The sequence below is a fragment of the Talpa occidentalis genome, unplaced genomic scaffold, assembly GCF_014898055.3.
Source record: "Talpa occidentalis isolate TD23 unplaced genomic scaffold, MPIMG_talOcc4v2.1 talOcc4.13, whole genome shotgun sequence".
Classification (NCBI taxonomy): domain Eukaryota; kingdom Metazoa; phylum Chordata; class Mammalia; order Eulipotyphla; family Talpidae; genus Talpa; species Talpa occidentalis.
Window position 1 is genome coordinate 1,465,073 of NW_023601322.1, and position 14,983 is coordinate 1,480,055.

Consider the following 14,983-nt stretch of genomic DNA (forward strand, 5'->3'; position numbering starts at 1 on the left):
AATTTATCAACTAATAATTCACAAAGAAGAAACAACTATCCTACAAGCATGTTAAGCTTGAAAAAACATGCATTCAATTCAACCTTGTAATCCTCTGGATCATTTGTGTGCAGGTGTTAATTAAGAATGCACCAAAGACTTGGTTGGTTACCAGAAATTTAAACTCAACAATCCTAGTAAAACTGGAATTAATAACAGACAAATGTGCAGAATTAGAGGACTGAAACAATAACCATGTGTAGAAGCACATGAGAAGAACAACATACATTGTAAACAACTTTTTACCGAAATATAGAGGTTAAGTTAAAAAAAATCGACCGAAGAAGCAATATGAAGAGTGCTAATCCACCTGCATAAACTGAAATATGCACACGCTTACATACTTTGAATCATATAAAGTCAGCAGTGATTATCTTTGGAATTAAATGGGTTTTAAAATATTTTCTTTATTTTAATTTTTTTCTATTTTCTGGTTTTTCTACAGTGAACATGTAGTAGTTTCATGATAAATCAAACATTATTTTTACTACAACAAGTAAGTTATCAATTTCTGGTAAACATGGCACAGAAAATTCTGGCTTTAATTCACTCTTCAAAAAAGCATATTTTTATGTTAAAAATTATTCATATAACAGGAATATAAAGATGTCATAATAAGTACAAAAATAATATAAATAACAATGTGACCAAGATAAAACAGAAATGCCCTCCAAAAGGAGCAGGGATAAAGCCTCAGTCCAATGTTTGGGGAACTGGGGTGATTCCATAAAGAACGTGTGCTTATGACTCAGCCATCAAAAAAGAGAAACTCATGCCATTCGCAGCAACGTGGATGGAGCTAGAAGGAATGATGCTCAGTGAAATAAGCCAGAAGGAAAAAGAAAAATACCGGATGGTCTCACTTATAGCAGGAATATAGGGGAACCCAATAAGACATCAGTGTAAAAAAAATGACAACAGTACAAAACACAACAAAGCAAAAACGGACAATTATAAATCAGAGCCATCCTGCAGGGGAGGAGGCGGGAGCGGGGTCGGAGGGCAGGAGGGGCACAGGGGACTGGGGTGATGGTGCCCGGGGCCTTGGGGAAGGAAACTCTATGGGGACGACACCTGAGGGGGTGGGGGAAGCAGAAATTGTTTAAAAATGAACAATGATGTAAAAATTTTTTAAAAAAATTTTAAAAAAAGAACGTGCGCTTGGAGGTTTGGAGAGCTAAAAAGAATGGTGTTGATCTCATCATGGGGAAGAGTCAATCATGACTTGTCTGACAACGAAGTGTTAAACTCTGAAAGCCCGGGGACGATCTCTTCCAGGGCAAATAATTGCTCTCACCTCTCTCCTGTGTCCCGGACTCCGCATCGGGCCAGCCGCGCAGACAGCATCTCAGAGGCACCCCTGGGGCAGTCGTGTCTGTGCTGGACCCATATGGGCTCTTCCCTGTCACGTCTCCCTGGACAAGCAGACAGCGGTGGTTCGCGCCCGTGCACACTGCTCAGGTGTTACGAGTAACGCGAGTGACACTCAGTCTGCACAGATCATATTCATATTCAAACACCCCATTATTTCCTGTAAGGGACTTGAGCATCCTTGGATTGTAGAGTCCGTGGGGGATCCTGGAACCAACCCTCACCCTCTCCGTTCCCAATTTGCTTTCTTATTCTAAGTGACTCAATATTATACAGATGGACAAACTGGTTGACCACATTCCTGTAGATGCAGTCCACTGCTTTTCGTAACGGGGTGGCTGCATGGTGTGCAAACAGAGCTTATGGGGACGAGTTACCAAGCGCCTTTCCACAGCCCCTGCGCATAGAACCAAGGGGTCGGCCGCCGATCCTGGACCACGGGTCAGGGGTTCTGGAGCCCGGGGTTTCTAGGCGCACTCAGGGTCCACTCCCTGGCGATGCGTTCCTGGGCTTCACCTGTCACGGGACCTCGGTCTTGCTTGCTTGATGTTGCTCACCTGGGCTTAAAGCATCTCCATCCTACTCAGCGCATTGTACGTCTTGATTGTCATCAGCAGCTGGTGCTCCTCCCAAGCAGGGGCTGCCCTGACTGTCACGTGCCCTCTTTTGGAGGAGGTGTTTCCCCCCCAAATCCCCCACAGCCCAAGTGCATTGTGAATTTTAAGTCTCTTGTTCCGGGCACAAGTCATCCTCGGACAGAAGCATCATCAATAAAGGTAATGAGCAGTTTACATCCTAGCAAGTTTCATTAAATAGTAAGTAGTAACAGCGCCAGTTGCCGGTCAATGTTTGTGTTCTTGTTGGCGACAATTATCAGCAGATAACGTGTCAATTAGGATACTCCCGTCTCAAGAAGGAAAGCCCAGACTCGGACGGGCTTCAACAACGATTTGCTTTTTCACGGGATGGGCCGCTGGGCCAGCTGGTGGACGCGCAGCTTGGGGGCAGAGTACAGCCCCACGCGCCTCTCCCCGCCTGTGCGTGCCCGGTCCGCGCACCAGCTTTGTCCTGAGACTTGCCCGATGGCCGGGACTGGACAGTGAACATCCTGAGAACAACGCAATTGCTTGCTCTTTTGTTGACACAAGAGCAGGGGCCCTCCTAGCCCCCCGAGAGCGGTCTCACTTGTCAGACACGGCGTCTCCAACCAAGACTGAGGAGGTGTGCCTCGCGTCACCTGCAGGGACTCCTGGAGAGTTGTCTCCATGGGGAACACGGGGGATGAGGCTCACGGCCACTGACATGGGGGTCAGGTGAGGCAGAGCCGCTGGCGCCCAGGGACCGGCTTCTTAAGGTTCGGAGAGCAAAGGCTGCAGCGTGAGATCAGCCTCTGGGCCCTGCTCTGAGTGGGCGTCCTCAGTTGTCTCGGCAACTAGATGGCTCTAAAAAAAGGTGACGGTGGTGGGCCGAAGAATCAGAGTCTACCGCAGGCGCCCTGGTTATGTGCAATCAGTTACACCTAGAAGCACCTGGAAAACATGCACTTCTCCGAGTATCTTCTTAGGCTTATATATGGCTTGATGTAATACTATGTACAACTCATTTACTTATATAGTGTGTGATATATTACTGTATAGATTTGTTACATATGATTTCAAATATATGCATATGTAATAAAATATATCCTTATATATAACTTCATAATCAAATCCAGATCAGTTTGATAAAATTAAAATCAGCAGACGCATCCTTGTCACCGTGGAAGAGCTGCCAGGGCCTGCCTGTCTCGCTGCAGGGAGCCCAGGGAACACCACCAGCTCTGGGACACCGGGAGTCTTCAGTCTCCACGTGCGCTCCAGAGTTTTATTCACATTCATGGACAGAGCTTTATCCTCCCAACTTATTTCAGGCAAGCAGAAAGCCCTGTGGTTTGCAGGTTTCTTGATAAACGCCGAAAGGAACATGTTAAGAATTCTTAAAAATCAAAGCTGAAACAGGAAGGACTTGGAACGGTGCAGGAATAATCATCCACTAGAGAGTTACGTTTTCAGTACACAAAATAGAGAGGCTGTCATGGATTTTACCAAGACTTCCAACCTGCCATGTGTCGTGGAATACACGTATTTGCAATAAATTTGTGCCTCAGAACATGCACTTCATAACAGCAAGCTCTTGCTGATGCTTTGTACAAGACACACCTGCTGTTTTGTCAGGTTCTCCTTTCATAGCATGAGCCCCGCCCCCAAATAATTGGAGGTGTCAGGAGTGAGGGAAGCCTCCGCACTGAAGAAGGAAACCAATGGAAGGAAGCTGCGGAGCAGACCAGGGCGCAGGGCAGCAGTGCGGGGTTCCCTGGCCCGCCTGGCACTTTCTGCAGCCACAGCATGTGCAGGACGTGCTTCTCGCTGCCCAGGAGGAGCAGAGCCGGTGCCAGGCCCCCGGGTCACCTTTCCAGCCCCACATTCCCTGCGGGCAGGCCCTTGAAGCCTGCCAGGACAGCGGCGCAGCGCACCCTCCATCCCGCACCACCCAGCCGTGGGGCCCGGGCGGCAGGGCCTCCAGGGAAAGACACGGGTGCGGAGCGCGCAGGTTCACGCCCCACGGCCGTGGGCCCCTGGCCTCGCAGGTCACCGCTGACTGCGCTCCCGGACGTGTCCATCCGGCTGTGCCCTCGCCAAACTCGCACACCCAGAAATTCACGTTCTAATAGTCACTTGAGTGATTTGTTTGTAGATTTTTTTGACACAAATTGGTTTTACTTTAAGGTAAATTTACAAATTCACAGCAGTCAATCCCGCATTAAATCTGACTGATCAATTTTAATGAAATGCCCTAAGTCATAATAATAATTTAAAAGAAAAAAAACTGTTTTATATTACACCAGTTAAGAGGTATTTATTTGCCCCCAGGTCCTCGCCTCCACCTGCTCCTAAATAAAGCAAACGTGTGCAATAAGAGTGACATTTTTAATTATTCTGTTTTCTGCAAAGGCCTGGTTTGTATGTGGTGATTATCCAGGTCCCGGCGCACATCCCCGGGATTGCTGGGTGGACCCCGGCCGGCGGCCTCTCTCGGCGGGGAGGCCCAGGAGAGCCGCGAGCACAGCCTGCAGGGAACAACCCTTTATTTATTTTTTTTATTATTAATGAAAATAATTTTGGAATCCTCCCTAGACCCTGTTCTGCCCAGGAGCCGCTGGCTCCCTCTCCACCTTCCCTTCCCACGCCCCGAGAGCGCAGTTTCCGCCCGCTCCCCGCCCGCTCCCCGCCGCTCCGCAGCCCTAACTGCCCCCCTGGAGGGCCCCTCCTCGCGCGCGCCCTTCCTCCCGCACCTTGGCGCCCCCCGGGTCTCTCCCCCTGCGGCCCAGCGGCGCGAGGAGCCGAGCTCGCCCGCAGTGTCCCAGCGCCTGGGTCGTTGTCCCGCAAGCGATCACCCGAGGGCCAGAGAGGACACCCTCGTGAGGCATCCCCGCCCTGGGGGCGTCGGGAAAACTCGGCCGCCTGTGGGTCCGGAGGGGGCTCGGCCGCCGCGGAGGCCACATTAGAAGGCCAGGGCCGGGCAGGGCTGCAGGAGCCTCCACGCACCTGTGGGGCCGGACAGCTGCGGGCCCGCCGCCGAGGGAGCACCAGAGGGGCGCCAGGGGCGCATCAGAGGAGCACCGAGGGGCACCAGAGGAGGACCAGGGGAGCACCAGAGGAGCTCCAGAGGAGCACCGGGGAGCGCCAGAGGGGTGCCAGGGGAGCACCACAGGAAAGCCGGAGGAGCACCAGGGGAGCGCCAGAGGGGCGCCAGGGGAGCGCCAGAGGGGCGCCAGGGGAGCGCCAGAGGGGCGCCAGGGGAGCACCAGAGGAGAGCTGGAGGCGCACCGGAGGAGCGCCAGAGGGGCGCCAGGGGAGCAACAGAGGGGCGCCGGAGGAGCACCGCCCAGCCGGGGAGGAGGCCTGGAGCCCGCGCTCGCGTGCGCTGGGGACTGGGCCAGAGGCGGCGGCGCGGGGCAGCAGCGCCCTCCAGGGACAGGACCTCTGCGTGGGTCCCCCTCCGCTCGGGCTGCACCGCCAAACACCTCGGGGTGCTGCGGGCTGACTTCCCCGGCCCCGAGTCCAAGATCCCGCGCAGGCAGGGCACGGCCTGGGAGGGCGGCTGCGGGTCTGGCTTCTGCGACGGCGCCGACCCCACTGGCGAGGACCCCACCCTCAGAGACAGTCACCTCCTCACGACCTGCCCCTGCTGCTATCAGCAGGTACATTTGGGGGGCACCCTCAGGCCCTAAGAGGGAGGAGTTGGAAACTTAGGGCCCTCTCAGCCCCGACCCCTGCTGCGCTTCTCTGCCGCGTCTGCGCGGGGCCTGAGCACCAGCCGCCAGCGGGCGCAGCGGGCACCGGGGCTGCAGAGGAAACCAGCGCCTGGGCCCGGGGTGCTGGGGCGGGCTTCCGAGGGGAGCCCGGGGTGCTGAGGAAGGAACTGCCCAGGCACGGAGAGGCCCTGAGCAAGGAGAGCCACAGCGCAGGCCGCGCGGTGCAGGGCGAGGGCGCGGAAAGGCTGCAGGAGGGACAGTGACGTCAAAATTGAAAATGCTCCGGGGCCCTTAGGGTCACCCGCACTCGGAGACCACCTCAGGCGGCAGCTGCCCACACTGCAGGCTGAGGCCGCGGCCGCCTGGCTCCTGCTGGGCTCCACACGTGTCCACTGCCCAGGCGCCCAAGCTCCCTGGCCAGCTCAGGAGCAGTGCTGGAGCCGAGGGTCTCGGCAAGAGCTGGCCCAACTGGACACGCCAATAGCATGTGAAAAGCAAGGGGGGGGGGTCCCTTTAGATCTGGGTGGGCTGAACTGCCGCCCAGACTGCACCCTTCCCTTAACCGCGTTCCAAACCGCTGGAATCAGATGGCGGCTTCGGCGGACAGTCTCCCTCTGTTCCCCACACTTCCGCCTCATAGCGTCGCCTCCAAAATTTAAAAACACTGTAATTGTCCTCAAAAGGAAACCACCACACCGTGGCGATCACAGGCCCCCCTTGAACTGTATCCCCCAGTCGCCTCCAGAGCCTCAGTTTCCAAGGCCCGAGCAGGTGGTGGGTGCAGCTGACACTGCTTTGGGGTTCAACTGGAACCTCAGAAGATTTATTCCAGCTTTTGTTGTTTCCCCTCTGGGCAGTGCGACCTGCTGCTCTGGACTTTAAATAACAGAGATTGAGCTGAAGTTCATTTCCATAACAGCTTGCTGGCGCCCTGGAAGGCCTGGGCCCGTGTCCTGCTGGTGAAATGTGGCCCCACCGCCCGCCCGGTGCTCCCCACGGTGAATTCCCCATGAATACTTAGGCCTCGGAGAGGGGCAGTTTCTTCAAAAAGGACTTGGGTCAACAGATTTGGACTGAAATAAACTTCAAGCGTTGACATGAGCTTAATTAAAAAGTGATAAATCCCCCTGGCCGGGCCTATCAGCTATTTAAAAAGAGAGGAACTGAGAGTCTCGCCACTTAGTCACACGCGGTGCCTTCAGCCTTGGTCTCCCAGGTGAGTCTCGCGACGAAGCAACGCAGGCCCGTGTGTTTTCCTTTCTGGAAACATTAACTAGTACTTCATCTATTGCTCTCTGGCGTTACTGTGGTTCTGCCACTCTAGGGTGACCTCCCCGTACAGGATCTTCCTCTCTGCAGATGGGCCCTGTGGCCAGAGGACCCCCACGCCCTAGGAGTGTGACGAGGGCTTGGCCAACACTGAGGTGCCAGGTGGTCTGTGAAGCTGTGTCCAGCCTCTGAAGCAACCCTTCGCAGAGCCCAGGCCCCTTTGTTCTGCAAACGCAGGTGCAGGGAGGGTCACCTGCTGGTGTGAAGGCTCCTGAGGGCGGGGCTCTCCTGAGCACTGTCTGAGAGTCACCCGGTGCTGTAGGAAGTGCTGGCTTTTCCCTCCTGGCAACCGGCTTTCATCTTGGCAGCGGGGATGGCATGGGGCGGGGGCACCCCCACCCTAGAGGCCCTGTAAGCAGCCCTGGACTTCTGTTGCTGGGGTTGACTGTTGTGCGGAGAGGTGGCTGGAGATGAGCCCGCTGCACCCGGCCCCTCGCGGCCCTCGCCCGCTTTCAGGGGGCAGCTGCCTTTCAGCGTCTCCTCGCGGGAATCCCAACTTCTAGCTCTGTCTCCTTGTGGGGAATGCGACTCGTGGGTTGCACACACGTGGGCCCTGCAAACACATCTTCCTCCTGATACCTCAGGAAAAGCTTTTAAAGGAAGGGGAAGAAATAAAATAAAAGCTTCTTATTCCTCGCAAGTGCTTGTTCCGGTGACTGAAAGCCACGGCTTTCAAGACCTAATTTCGTGCCTGAAAATGAAGAAATTGTGTCTTAGGCCTATTGCATTTTTTCATGATCTCCCTTCAAGAGAATAGATCTCAATCTCGTGGTTTACGGTAGGAAGGATCAGGATAAATGAAATTGCCTTTTATAAAAGGTAACTATAAAAGGGAATTGTACCCATATTTCAAAATATTGGCCAAATATTTACACTGAAGGAAGAGGGATGTTGATGAATGTGCTTTGGACTCAGACAACCCTGAGGAGCCAAGCAAACCCCGAAGGGGTCTCTGTAAGGGCGGGGGGAGGAGGTTGGCGACCCGCCAGCCGCTGCAGCACGAGTTCGATCCCCGGCCAGGGAGAGACCCACCGGGCGCGACAGAGCCCTCCTGTCTCCCCGCTGCTCCCCTCGGCAGTGGATTTCAGTCGTTCTGCTCCCCGCTCTCTCTCTCTGGTGACTCCTCTCAGCCCCACACCTCTGGGCTGCACCCCAGCTCTTGTATGTATAAATAAATCTTTACAAAATTTTAAAAAAGATTTGAAAACTCAAAAAATAAATCTGCTTGGTGTCACCTTTCCGCTTTGCTTTAACTAAAGTCTATTTCTTTTACACATTCGGGAAAGTTCAGTTCTCCGTATCTCGTTTTGACATTCCAGGGGGAGGAAATCCAAGCCCTGCGCCGGCCAGCCCCTCCCGAGGCCTCCCTGTCTGTCTGGTGCCCCCCAGGCTGCACTGACCCTCCATCTGGGTACAAAGTCAAGGCACGGGGTCTAACCAAGCCCCCCCCCCCATTTGTGAATTTATTTATATGAAGAGTCAACGTGAAAAGCCGTAAGTTTACTGGTTTTTGTTTCAAGCAGGTGAATTACATGTATTGCTAATCTGACGATGAACAGAAGGCTGCTTCCTGGGCCCCTTTTCCTGCCGCAGCGCCTCAGGTGTTTTTAGGCCACAATTCCCCTCTTTCCAGCCCGGCCGTCATCGCCCAAGCCTCATGGTGTGATGTTCTAGAAAGCGCCCTTACACCCTCTTGTTCTGTCCCAGAATTTAAAACAGAATAAAAGGAGACGAAACTTTAGGTGACATGGAGGTGCCGCAGGCTCTTCCGAGAGTGCACGCTGCAGCCTCTCCACGCGCGCAGGAAGGACGCGCCCTGGCCCTTTGCCTTCCTGCTAGTGGGTGTGTCCAGGTGGGGTCAGTCCGCAGGGGCCCGGCAGCTGGGGAGAGTGAAAGGTGACTTTTCCCGGCTGAAGAGGGAGCTCCTGGGTGCCAGCACTGCCCACGCAGAGCAAACACTTAAATTACTGTGCAGATGGGTGACCTGGAGGGGCCCGGGAAAGGCCAGCTGTAGCTCTGAGCATGGAATTTTTATCTCTTTGAAACAGTAACAATCTTTAAATCCATTTTCAATAGAGTGAGTTCTGGCAATGGCTTGTGAAAAGTTTGCAAATCTTCTCCCATAAGCAAGTATAAAACAATGATTTCCACCTGCCAGAGATTAGACAAATTCAAGCAACAAAATTAAGAGATACTTAAACATGAAGACCTACTAAAGCCGGGCACAACCAGTAGGACTATGTAGCCATCTTCTCTAAAATGTCCACTATTTGAAGAAATTATAAGACCAGGTAGAAGAGCAAACACAGTGCGACCCATTCAGGAGAAAAAGCAACCGAGAGAAACTGACTTTGTGAGTCCAGATCTCTGATTTAGCAAACAAATTCTTCAAAGTAGCTATTATAAGTAGCTGTTATAAAAAAGCTATCATTAAAGACTTAAAGGAAAATATGGTAATAAAGACTCGACAAATAGGAAACCTTTTCAGAGAAGCAGATGATTTTTAAAAGAACCTAATGAAAATTTGGTATTGAAAATCACAGCAATTGAAGAGGGAAGTTCATGACATGGTCTCGACAAGAGTTGAGGTGGCAGGAAAAAACAATTAGCGAACTTGAAGGAAGATCCATAGACATAGACAGAGCGGATAAAGAGCTCAGAGATGCCAGGGCAGCATCAGGTAGTAATAAACGCATGACGGGAGTTCCAGAAGGAGAAGAGTGAGAGAAAGGAGCAAAAAGAATAACTGAAGAAATAATGGTAGAAAACATCCTCAGCCTTAATGAAAAGCACACACCTACACATCCAAGAAACCCGAACTGCAAACAGGATGAACACAAAGAGGTTCACACCCAGTACATCACAATCAGACCTCTGAAGCACAGAGACGATCACCTTGAAAGCAGCAAAAGAAAAAATGCGCTCAGACCTCCCTGGTGGTGCAAGGGGTTCAGCACCGCACTATGAAGCAATCCGTGGCCTCTGCAGCATGAGTTCAATCCCCGGCCAGGTAGCTGCTCGCAGGGCGCAGCAGACCTCTCCTGTCTCTCTGCTGCTCCCCTCAGCAGTGAATTTCAGTTGATCCGCCTGTTCTGTTCCCCACTCTGTCTCTGGTGAATCTGCTCACCCCCACACCTCTGGCCTGCACCCCAGCTCCTGTATGCGTAAATAAATAAATCTTAAAAAAAAAAAAAAGAAGAAACACGTTCAATCCATAAGGGGAATAATATGATGATAAGTAGCTAAAGGATGGTCATAAACAATGAAAGCCAAAAAGCAGTGAGTGACATAACTAAAAGCTGAAAGAAAGAAAAACCTGTCAAGCCAAAACTATACATATACAAAGAATGAAGGCAAAAATTCCCAGACAGACAAAAGCGGGGGGATTTCATGGCCCGCACACTTGCCATCCAGCCCCACGGTGGTCTGCGTCAGGCAGGAAGGAAGGGGTGCAGGGAAGACGGCGAACCCTTAGAAAGGAAGAAGGTGGCCCGAGGTGGCCGAGGTGTGGGTGCCTGGAGCAGGGGCTAGAAACATACGCTTTCCTTTTTAAACATTTCTGTAAAACCCTAAGATGGGGCAAAGCAACGGCGAAGGACACCGCACTGTGAGGCTTACTCCATGCGGGTGGGCGCACGCGGGAGTGAGCACACAGGAGGGAGAGAAATTGGGCCAAAGTGGCTGTGCGTGTCATCCGAGTTGTCAGCCTCGAGTAGACGGTACCGAGGCAAAGCGCGGAGTGAGCTTTCTAGAGCAGCCACAAGAAGACTACTGGAAAACAAGTAAATAAATGCTTTGAACATCAAGAGAGGAATTAAAATTTTAAGACTGAAAATATATATCTGGCACCAAACGCAGTAAAGGAGGCACAGAAACAGGAAGGCGGGAGACGCGGAAAACCACCAAAGGCCTGGTGTGCGTTTGTCTTCGCCTGAGATCGCATCAACAATGACTGGGCCTTAATAACGCTCCCTTCAAAAGACAGGGATTGACATGCACTGACTGAAAGACTTTTTCCAACTTGATGCAGTTTAAATCCTATCTTGACTTCTTTTAAAAATGATTATGAGAGGGAACAAAAAAAAAGGTCTGTGTTCATCAACGGTAAGCATTGAACATCGTTCTGAAACGACAGAGTCTGTAATCTGCAAAGCACTTCTAAATTAACAATCCCAAATGCTGACGGGGCAGCTGGGGCCGTGACGGGGTCTCAGCCGCCATAAAGCCCATCTTCACGATTTCCATCTCTACATGGAAGACGGCAAGTCTGAGCTTTCGGAACTGCTGAATAGATCCAGTTTATCTAACAGTGATCGGAAGACAAATGTGACTGAACTTCTCGATGTGCTCTCAACGGACTGCACGTGCAGCCTTTTCATCTGGAGAGACGAGGCCTTTTTACCAATTTCCTGTTTACGTGCATGAGCCCAGAACGGCAGAGTCAGCTGATGATGATCTTATGGAGATGCAGACAAATCAGCTCAGGTGTGAAATGCTGCAATTGCTCCGAGTAAAAACCAATGCGAAGAGTGTCCAATACAACTCTCGGTCAATTACTTCTTTACCGACCCCCAAATTGTGATGCAGATGAAAAAATTTGGTGGCTAATATGGAATTTGGATTTTTCCAAATGTTTCTCTTTTCAATGTTGAACATACCTGATTTATACTCTTTTCATAACAATTGTCTTTAGTTATGACTCACAAACACGGCTCATACAGAGGTTTTAATTTTGAGTCCATTTTACATGTGAGATGAAAGGCAGAAATAATGACTTGACGACGTCCATCCGCTCATGAACTGACAGGCTGAACCAGAGCACCGTGGTCCTGCCTCCCATCGTGAGTGTGCTCTCCCAGGATGACAAGACCAGTGACACGCAGCCGGCACTTGTTGTTGGAAGAACTTGCTAGAACAGAATCATATGTGAAAACCAGAAGAACGGACTGGTAGAACCTGACAGCCTCAGTCTGGAATGACACTTCATAGCGAAATCTATTTAGTTGCTCTTGGTTGGCTTTTTATTTTTTTGGTATAGAAGAACTGGGGTGCAGGCCAGAGGTGCTGAGGGGTGAGAGGGTTCACCAGAGACAGAGCAGGGCGAAGAACCGGTGGATCTACTGAGACACACTGCTGAGGGGAGCAGAGGACGAGACAGGAGAGGTCTGCTGCGCCATAGGGGTCAGCTCCTCCTCAGGCCATAGAGGTGATGGCGCAGAGACTTAGCCCCTAGACCACCAAGGAGGGGACCCCTCTTGATTATATTTTAATAGACAGGATCAGACAGATATGTGAATAGGGCAAGGCGGAACAGCTCAGAGTGCACACCACCCGTCACGTGTTTCTTCACGAAATTCTTGTACAGTTGACCCTTGAACAAAATGGGGGTTTGGGATGGCAGCCCCAGCTGCAGCTGACAACCCACGTGTAGTGTTTGACATCTCTGAAATGAGCTGCTCATAGCCTGCTGCCGCCGGGACCTTGGTGAAACAGGGACTTGTGTGTCCCGCGTCTCACTCACTGTGCTTGTCCAGGGAAGGGAGCCAGGGAAAGGGCATCATCAAGGCAGGCGCAGGACGGGAGGTGCATTACATGCTGACCAGGGGGCTGTGTGTAAGGAACTGGCTGCTCCAGGCCCGCTGGAGATGTGTCTGGGCGCCGCCACACCGCTGCCAGCAAGGGAGGAGAGATGTCCAAGGATCACTCACCCGAGTCCCGTGGTCCCCACGGCCTCAGCTCCCCAGCGAGCGCCCTGGATCCCTCAGAGATTCGCGGGGTCACAGCTAAGGGCAGGGGCAAGGCGGCCGCTCTGTCCCCTCTGTGTGTCACCTGGGGCTGTGACTGTTGATTCTGGGAGCGGGGAGCCGGGGAGGACAAGGCAGAAGGGGACAGGTGGGGGGTGAGGGCAGGATCCCTGCGGCGTCTCTTCCTGTGCCTTTCACGCTGACGTGATTCCGCGCGTGGCGGTGCTGGTGGGCATCACTCTGCAGGACGCAGAGGCGCGGGCCACCCCCAAGGGCCCCACCACCCACTTCCACCCCCCAATTCCTGCTGCGGGCCTTCTCCTCGCGTCTGGGGTGGCCAGTGATGGGGGGTTGCTGGAGCGCAGTCACTGCCCGGCGGCCTGGACTCGGCAGCCGCGGGACCCCCGGACTGCGCGGGCTTCCCGGGCGCCTCCCCGCGGGGCGCCTCCCGCGGACGAGCCGGGGACCCGCGGGCAGAGGCGCCCCGGAATCCATCCATCAGCCCACAACAACCCCGCCGTGAAACTTAATCACTAAAGGTCATGTCGGGGAGGGAGGAACAGATTAAATTAGCATAGTATTAGATATGGAAAATGATTTCTGTCAAAATCATCTTTACCACAATTATAATATGTTAATTACGTATTTCATTAAGGAAGTTGATTATGGTTCACGGATGAAATCACGCCTCAGACACCTGGGAGGAAACGCGGCCCGGCCCGCGCCTCGGCCCCCGCGCCCGCTCCCCGCGCCTCGGCCCCGCGCCCCGCGCCCCGCACCCCGCGCCTTGGCCGGCGCCCCCCGCCTTGGACCCTGCGCCCAGCCCGCGGCCCTTCCCCCGCATCCATCCTCCGGCCCCGCCCGTGTCACGCCGCCACCAGCGTCACTTTCCAGCTTTGCGTGGACCTCATTTAGGGGGCTCCCGGCTGTGCCCCTCCAGGGACCCGGGGTGGGGCGTGGTCCCCGGAGCGCGCGGTCACTGGCTGTCCGGCTCCGAGGTCCCCCTCCACCGGGACGCGGGCGGCGCCCTCTCCGCTCCGCGGGGACCCCTCCGAGCCCCGGTTCCCCCGGCGGGCCCCCCAGTCCGAGCCCCGGCTCCCCCGCGCCACCTCGGCCTGCAGCTGGTGTCCGCGGCGGTCGCTCGAGGCCGGGGTCAGCAGCGCGTGGCCCGCGCGGCCGGAGCAGCCCCGGGAGGCCGCGGTGAGGGGCGCGGGCCCCGGGCGTGGGGGCCGCCGGCCAGTCGCTCCCGCGGACCGCCCGCGCCTCGCCTCGGCTCCCCCCACATCCGGAGGCCGCGCCGGCTTCACCCGCGGGCTACAGGCCTTTGGGATCCCGGAGCCTTGGGAGGCGCCTCCCGCCGGCTCGTCTCTGCCCCCCGGGCCACCCGGCGCCCCCGCGCTCCAGCGAGGCCCTTCCGCGCGCCCGCCGGTGCCAGGGGCGGTCCAGGGGGGCAGGACGGGGCGCCGCTCCCCCTTCAGATGCCGGGGAGGCCCGACTCACCCGACGCCCGTCCGAGCCCCGCCCGGCCCAGGAGGCAGAAGACGAGGGCGGGGGAGCGGGGGTGGGCTGCGCTGCGCCCCCGTGGGCACGGGCCGGGCAGACTCCTGGGCATGGGGCGCTGCAGCCCACGCCACCTCTGCCCCCGCTTCCCCGGGAGGAGAGGTGTGCGGGCGCGTGCCCTGGTGGGGGACTTCGCCAGCCAGAACAATGGTGGCTGGAGTGAAGCGTGATTGTCAAGAAGGACGCGGCCGTGGGGGCCCCTCGCGGCGCTGCCCGCTTTCCAGCTGCAGTTACGGCCGTGATTAATCTCTGTCATTTCACTGCGTTACATTTGGAAAAGAGAAAATGGAAGAAAGACCGGTTTCAAACTCATTTACATCCCGGTTTAAAATCCCAGAATGGGGTGACTCCAATGTCCGCGGCAGCCCGCGCCCCGGTTCCGCAGCCCCGGCCGGGCGGGAACCCGAGGGGCTGAAGTCACCCCTGGCTGAGAAGCCCCCGCGTCAAAGGCAGCGGCTGCACATTCCGCGCGGAAAGCCTCCTGCCTGCTCCAAGGTGCTCGGAGACACCATTAATAAGCGCTGAGGAGACCCGGCGCGCCTCTCGTGGCCAAAGACCATTCGTGCCGCCGCCGCTGTCCCAGCCCGTCACGCGGGCGGCTTCCTTAATGACACCATCACACAGTAAGTGAATAAATCTGTCCCGG

The 14,983-nt window shown here is 54.7% G+C and overlaps 1 long non-coding RNA gene across 1 annotated transcript in view; it reads right to left on the reverse strand.

Annotated features, from left to right (window-relative positions):
* Positions 1-1,388: 1,388 nt before the first annotated feature.
* The window catches only part of LOC129145664 (uncharacterized), a 60,976-nt gene continuing 47,381 nt past the window's right edge, over positions 1,389-14,983 (reverse strand). The window contains exon 4 of the long non-coding RNA XR_008551583.1: positions 1,389-1,454. This is a non-coding gene — a long non-coding RNA (uncharacterized LOC129145664). The remainder of the gene's footprint in view (positions 1,455-14,983) is intronic.